Source organism: Clytia hemisphaerica, unplaced genomic scaffold (assembly GCF_902728285.1).
Source record: "Clytia hemisphaerica strain Z4C2 unplaced genomic scaffold, Clytia hemisphaerica genome assembly, whole genome shotgun sequence".
In the NCBI taxonomy this organism is placed as follows: domain Eukaryota; kingdom Metazoa; phylum Cnidaria; class Hydrozoa; order Leptothecata; family Clytiidae; genus Clytia; species Clytia hemisphaerica.
In genome coordinates this window covers 51,194-57,630 of record NW_027104563.1, presented here as the reverse complement: position 1 = coordinate 57,630, position 6,437 = coordinate 51,194, and positions in this window count along the sequence as shown.

The window sequence follows — 6,437 nt, the reverse complement described above, 5'->3', positions numbered from 1 at the left end:
TACCATGAAAAATATCCAAGAGAAATTCGTAGGAGAAACCTCGTCAATTCCTATATGGTAATATTTTATTGTCAGAATGAGACGGTAATTTTAAAGAATTCCTAGATAGGAAAAAAAATTCAGTTCATCATTTTAGAATTTTCCTAGACAAAAAATCCCTAGATGGTAAAGTTATTTCTTCATTACCTAGGAATTTGAATTTTTTTCCCTGTGCTTTGCACTTGCACTTGCACTTTGCACCTAATTTCCTTTGTTTTATTCATAAAATTCTCGTCATCAGATTGAATCATGATTAAAAACTAACTAGCGCTAAATCTGCAAATGCCAAAATTCAATGTGACTGAATGCCCTGAATACACCTTTATCTGAAAGTCCGCCACATAATTTAGCCGTTCAATATACACCTTATCGGAAAGGTCGCCAAAAACAATCGCGCTAACATTGAACACCATTGAACTCTCTAAAGAAGAACTAGATATACCTTATCCAGTAATTTTTGGAGTAATAATACATATGTTTTTCACTTTTGCAAGTTTTTTAGCTGGAAAACTGCATTTTGGACCTTTTTACCTTTTTACTGCCGCAAAAGATTTGCACGGTAACATTGGGCCATTCCAGAATTTGTCCGTTCGGAAAAAATCCATGGAATTTCTGAAGAGTTCTGGGATATCGATATTATTTCCGAGGCAAAAATACAATTAAAAACTTAGGCGGCAATCACAAATATGTTCATTTTGCGTCACCCGACCGACTCTTGAAAATTCTGAAAATTTGAGTCGTTTTATTAAATTATAGCGCGGAAACACACACGGAAAGTTGCTAATAAAAGGCCAAGTACGCTATGAGCGCTGGGCCAAAAAATACTAGAAATCTAATCATCTTTATATCTTCTGGGAGCAGAAACGACTCGACCTGATCTTGTGGCTCTAAGTTCGTTTTGAGGCTCTAATGTATGGAGTTAGATCGCCGCCAAAATTCGATCCTTCAAGTCGTCCCGTCGTACTGGAAGTCCTCCCGTCGCAATTTTCGGTAGTCGAATCATCCCAGGTTTCAAGTCGTCCCGTCGCATTAGAAGTTTACAGGTCGTAATTCTTTTAAGTCGAACCATACCAATTTTTTAGTGGTTCCTATCAGAAGTTAACTAGTCGGAACTTGGTACATGTTTCAATCATGTACGTTTAACTGTTTTCATAAGTGTTCATGTCATCCATCAGGTATATTATGGAGATAAAAATGTAAATTCACATTGTTTTCAATATTTTGACATGGCTCTAATCAATAAGTAAATTTCCACACGTGTGTTTCCACCAGCTTCCATTTTGAACATTGAAGTTTTCCCTGGTTGAGCTCTGCACGTGCACAAAAACTGCACACCACACGAACATAACATTATCTCCACAATTTTTTGATTTTTTATATACAAAACAACAAAGTTTTTTTTCGGAATAGCCTAGAGTCCAACTCTTTGGGATCAATATAAAAGGGGTTGCGCGCGTTTCAGAACTCTTCCGTCCCTCCACTCTGTTTGCATAGCAAAGACATCCGAGAGACGAGAGTGACAAAAAAAGCCGTAAATGTCATGTTTATAAATTGCGAAGCGATCCAGAGCTTCCTCGATTATTGCAAGTTGTAAACAAAAAATTTAATGACAAACAAACGCCGTATGTTAAAGTATGATGAAAACACTATAACACTCTTAGACAGGCAGCTAATTGCATCAAAAAAAGTGAAACAGTGAAAAATTAAGGGACAATTCACAAAGTAGATATTCATGTTACAAATACATTTTTGATACAAATGCACTTACTCGGCGTTCTTGAAATCATTTAAGGTCAATGATATTCACAAAACAAATCATAAAAAATACGATTCATCTCTCACTCAAAATCCGCCATCTTTTACACTTCTCTTCTGCTGTTTCTCTCTTTTTCTCAATCGTTCGATTTCAAAACATACAACAATGACGGGGGTTTGTAAGTTTTTATAAATCCCATTAAAATGTTGATAAACAAATTATTAAACTCAATCTACTTTATCAACTCTTTTTCTTATTTACTTTGAAATAACTCATTTAGCTTATTGTTATCAAACTAGTGTTACATTAGGAAAAGTAGTTAAAAAGAAAAGCAACATGAACCCCCTGAATTGTTTCTATTTACATTTCTAATTATTTTAACGCGGGAAAAAGTAAAAATGTGCGTCTTAGAAAAAAAAATTTCGGAGAGAAAAAGAAGATGGTGTTTTTTTTTTTGTTTTTTTTTCTGTAATGGAACTGCCTTCATCCCCTCCTTCGACCAAGAAGAAAAATAAAAGATTGGTTTTGACTCCTAAGAGAAGAAGTAAGAAAACACAGGAGCTTGTATCGAGATGTATCTTACACCACGCTAACTCTGGAGCAAGTGCCCAAAATTTGAAGTTGAGAAAGTTCTCGCAAAATGCTTTGGATAAAGTAAAAAATGCAAGGTGAGTGAACCTCTTCCTTAATTCATTAAAAGCTGGTTGTTTGATTTTTGACATTATAGTAGTTTTATTTTTCTACTTTTTAAACTTCTTACGTACTTTTTTGGGTGAGAGTGCAACAAACCCTCCACTAGCCTGGGTCCGTGGTAAAAAAATGCTACGGATTTACAACAGAGCAAGCTCTAGCCCGTATCCGCGCAAGAAAGAAACATTAGTCAAAGATTTTCGAGCAGCACATGACGCTCGAGTTTACAGTTTGATTTATAGGCGCGCATAAGAAGGAGTGGATGTGCTTTATTTACGGGTTTATTTATGGAGCCATAGCTTACTTATCTTATCAATAATTTTATGATCTTATTATGTCCGAAATACTAAACCTACGGAGTTATCTTTTCCTTCTACTCGCTTCTTGCTCATTTTTATCAGTGAAATACGCAAAGACGACAAAGTCATCCATCTGGTTCGTGATCTGAATCTTGAGATTTCTAATGAATTGCAATTCCATAACGAATGCTACGGCATTTATACCCATTCGACCACTCTCAAACGCATTCAAAAGAGGTACGCAGAGGAGAAAACCACTTCGAATGACGATGATGATGATGATGATGAATCCGTTACGCAGATCAAACCGGAAGCGAGATCGTTGTGGTAAGCACTTAAATCATTTTCAAGCTTACCTTTCCGAGTAACGGCACGGAGTTTACTCCTATTAAGTACTTTTTTTATAAGGCGAAAGGGAAAAATCGTTTTGATGCTACCCTTATTTTCTTCTAGTCAACATTTTCGAACCAGATTATTTGCATTCAAATTTTTAGGACGGGTATTGGCTGACGTGGAATGTTGTATCTGCTACAAAAAGAAATGTATGAAAGGTGGAGGCTATGAGCCAGTTACGAAATGTACCACGCGACAAGCTGCCGAGACACTTCAGAGATATGCTTTAGCATGTGATTCTAATCCCAATCTTCGCGCATATATGAGTGGTTTGAATTGGAATTCGATTGTCCCACAGGAAATTCATTACCATAGAACTTGCTATCAATCTTTCACACGGCCAATAGTTGAAGCTCCAAAAAGTCCTGAAAACGAGGAATCTTTACTCGCTGTTATCAACTACGTTCAATCAACAGTCTTAGATGAGAGAGAGAGAGTTAGTTACCCTTGACCGATTGGTAGAAGTTTACGAAAATGCTCTCCCTCGTAAGGGCAAAAAGTTGCACAAACGAACTTTGACGGACAAAGTCATTGCACATTTCTGTGGTAAAGTTTCGATGTGGTCACCTAAGTATGGAGAGGCTTTCCTCTTCAATGAAGAAATTGAAAAGGGTGAAATCATTGAGATCCTGTTTAAAAAGATTGAACAGGCTAAGGAGCAAAAAGCACCTTCCTTACAAACACAAATTAAAAACGTGGGAAAATTAATCAAGAAAAACATTAAAAATCTCCCTGATACATACACAAGTTGGCCACCGAATGAAGACGAACTCATTTCATCCAAAACACATATCCCTGCCGAGTTAGAACTATTCATGACGACTGTGCTCACGGCAACTCCTATCTCAAGACTAAGCGAACGTAAGAAAGCCATTATTTCATCACTTTGCGAGGACGTGATTTATAACAGTAGAGCTGGTCGTTTTCGGTGCTCGAAACAAACAAAACTGGGATTTTGTATCAAAAGGAAAACGGGCTCGAAAACACTGGTCGGTTGGATGAATAAGTTCGGCCATTGCATTTCTTATGACGATGTTAACTACCTTGAAACTATTCTCGCAATGGATGCAATGTACAACGAATCAATCCGAAGTTTTTGTCCATCACTAATTCTACCATCTATATTCGTTACGTTCGTCTGGGACAACAATGATATCAATCCGGAATCGATCAAAGGTTTGTTTATTATAGGTCGCTTTTTCATTTTAGTGTTTCTATACTTTACTGAAATGGTTTGCCAATCAATTTACACAGTCATGCGTTAACTTCGAGTCAAGCTAAAGGACTTCATAAAAGAACAAGTTGACCAGCATTGAAGCTTAAATTTTCAGTTTGATTCTTTAAGTGTGTGTGATAATTTCTTTCCTTTTTCAGCTTAGGGAGAAGCTCACCAAATTGGGCCTGTTAATCATAGTTAAACATTTCTTAACATGAATCGAACAATCAAACGAGAAGGATAAGTCAACGCCTAAATACAAACCGAAAACGTTCTTTCGAAGCTGTGGAAAACCCGCTCCTAAAATACAATTCAACAAAGAAGAGAGATGGGCCAGAGAACAAGAAACTACCTAAAGAGAATGAAAGTGACTTGTTTCGTGCTTGCGAGCTGCTGAATTTCTTTTGGGCATTCTTACGGGCTCATTCCAATCTTGTGCCAGGATGGAAAGGATTTAACTACCTCATAACACCAGAGCCTAACGACCAAGTTCACAATATTTGCTACTTACCAGCAATAAATAAATCACCAACCAAGATGGATGCTGTCTTGGAGCTGTTAACCCAATCAAAAATAAAAGCTGATAAACTCGGGTTAGCAGAAACTGATGTTGTCTTGGATCAGGCTATTTATGCCAAGGCTTGTGAGGTGGGTTCGCCATTGGCAGATTCCTCATTATTTAATCAAGTCATATCCCATGTTCAAGTTTTTTTTGGTATGTAATTTTATCTCAAATCGATTTGTCCTTATTTTTTAGATTTTGATGAATCCAGTCTACAAGGAGCTAAAAGACTTCATCGTTCTTCGAATGGGTGCCTTCCATGCACAATGCATTTTTATTGCTGTTATTGGGAAGAGGTTTACAGACGCTGGTTTGAGAGATTGGATTATCGAAGGAGACTTGATTGGTGAGAGAATAAAATAAAGTTTTGAATAATGCTAATAAGATCGTTACATGTCATGAATCCATAACTCGAGCGAACAGCTTAATTCTAAATGGACCTTATCTGTAATCAAGAGTTATTTTAGCATCTAAAATTTGTAAGTAACTTCTATCTGTTTTTCGATTTATGTATATTTTTCCTATTCAATCAGGGAGCGGATCGTTGGAAGGTGTTCTCAACGGCAAGCAATATAACTATGCAACAAGGGTGTTAGAGAACGTGTACGACGCTTTGTCACGCTTCAAGGTGGAAAATTTCAAAGAATGGATCCGTGAAAGAGGCAAGGCCAGCGAAAACATCCTTGAACGAGTGATTTCTTCATCAGACTTTGAGTTGTGTAAAGAAAAGGTACTTTTTGAATTTAATCAGACGTGTTTTTAGCAATGATTTTCATCTTCGGAATAAGCATAAAAGCATAACTTTGAAGTCTTTACCATTCTGGTTGCTCTGCGGTTTAGGAGACAAAGAGACAGGGGTGTTAAGAGTAGTTGTAAGTTTTTTTGAATTATTGTTCAATTTAAGCCAACTCTGGAAGCGCTTTCCGCCGTATTTGACGATACTGAGTTCATTGAACTTATCGAGCTACACGAAAAGGTTTTGAAAAACGAACGCGGTCCAACATCAACGTTTTGGTATTCATTCATTGAGATGATGGACATTCTCTTCAACTTTCAACGGTCCATCAAGCTTGGCGATTGGAACTTACATTTAGAGACGACGAAAAAGATGATTACCGTGGTTTTTCGCGTACGATCGCCCTAATTATTCACGCTTCTTTACGTATTACTGGTCAGACATGGTTCAACTTCCTACTTCGCATCCAAATATCTACGAAGAATTCAAGTAAGGCCAATTAATCATTATTTCACTTTTTCGGTCTTCATATTTGTCTTGTCATCACATACTTTTTGATTCATCCCTTAATTGCTGTTCAAAAAATCTTTCTCGGAAATCTTAAACTTAAGTTACGCTCTTTTTTAGAAACGGGAATTTTGCTGTCCAAAGAACTTGCGGAAAGTTTAACAAGGTTCCATCTGATCAAGCGATTGAACAAACAATCAACAGGGATCAGAAGTGTCATGGTGGTATCAAAGGATATA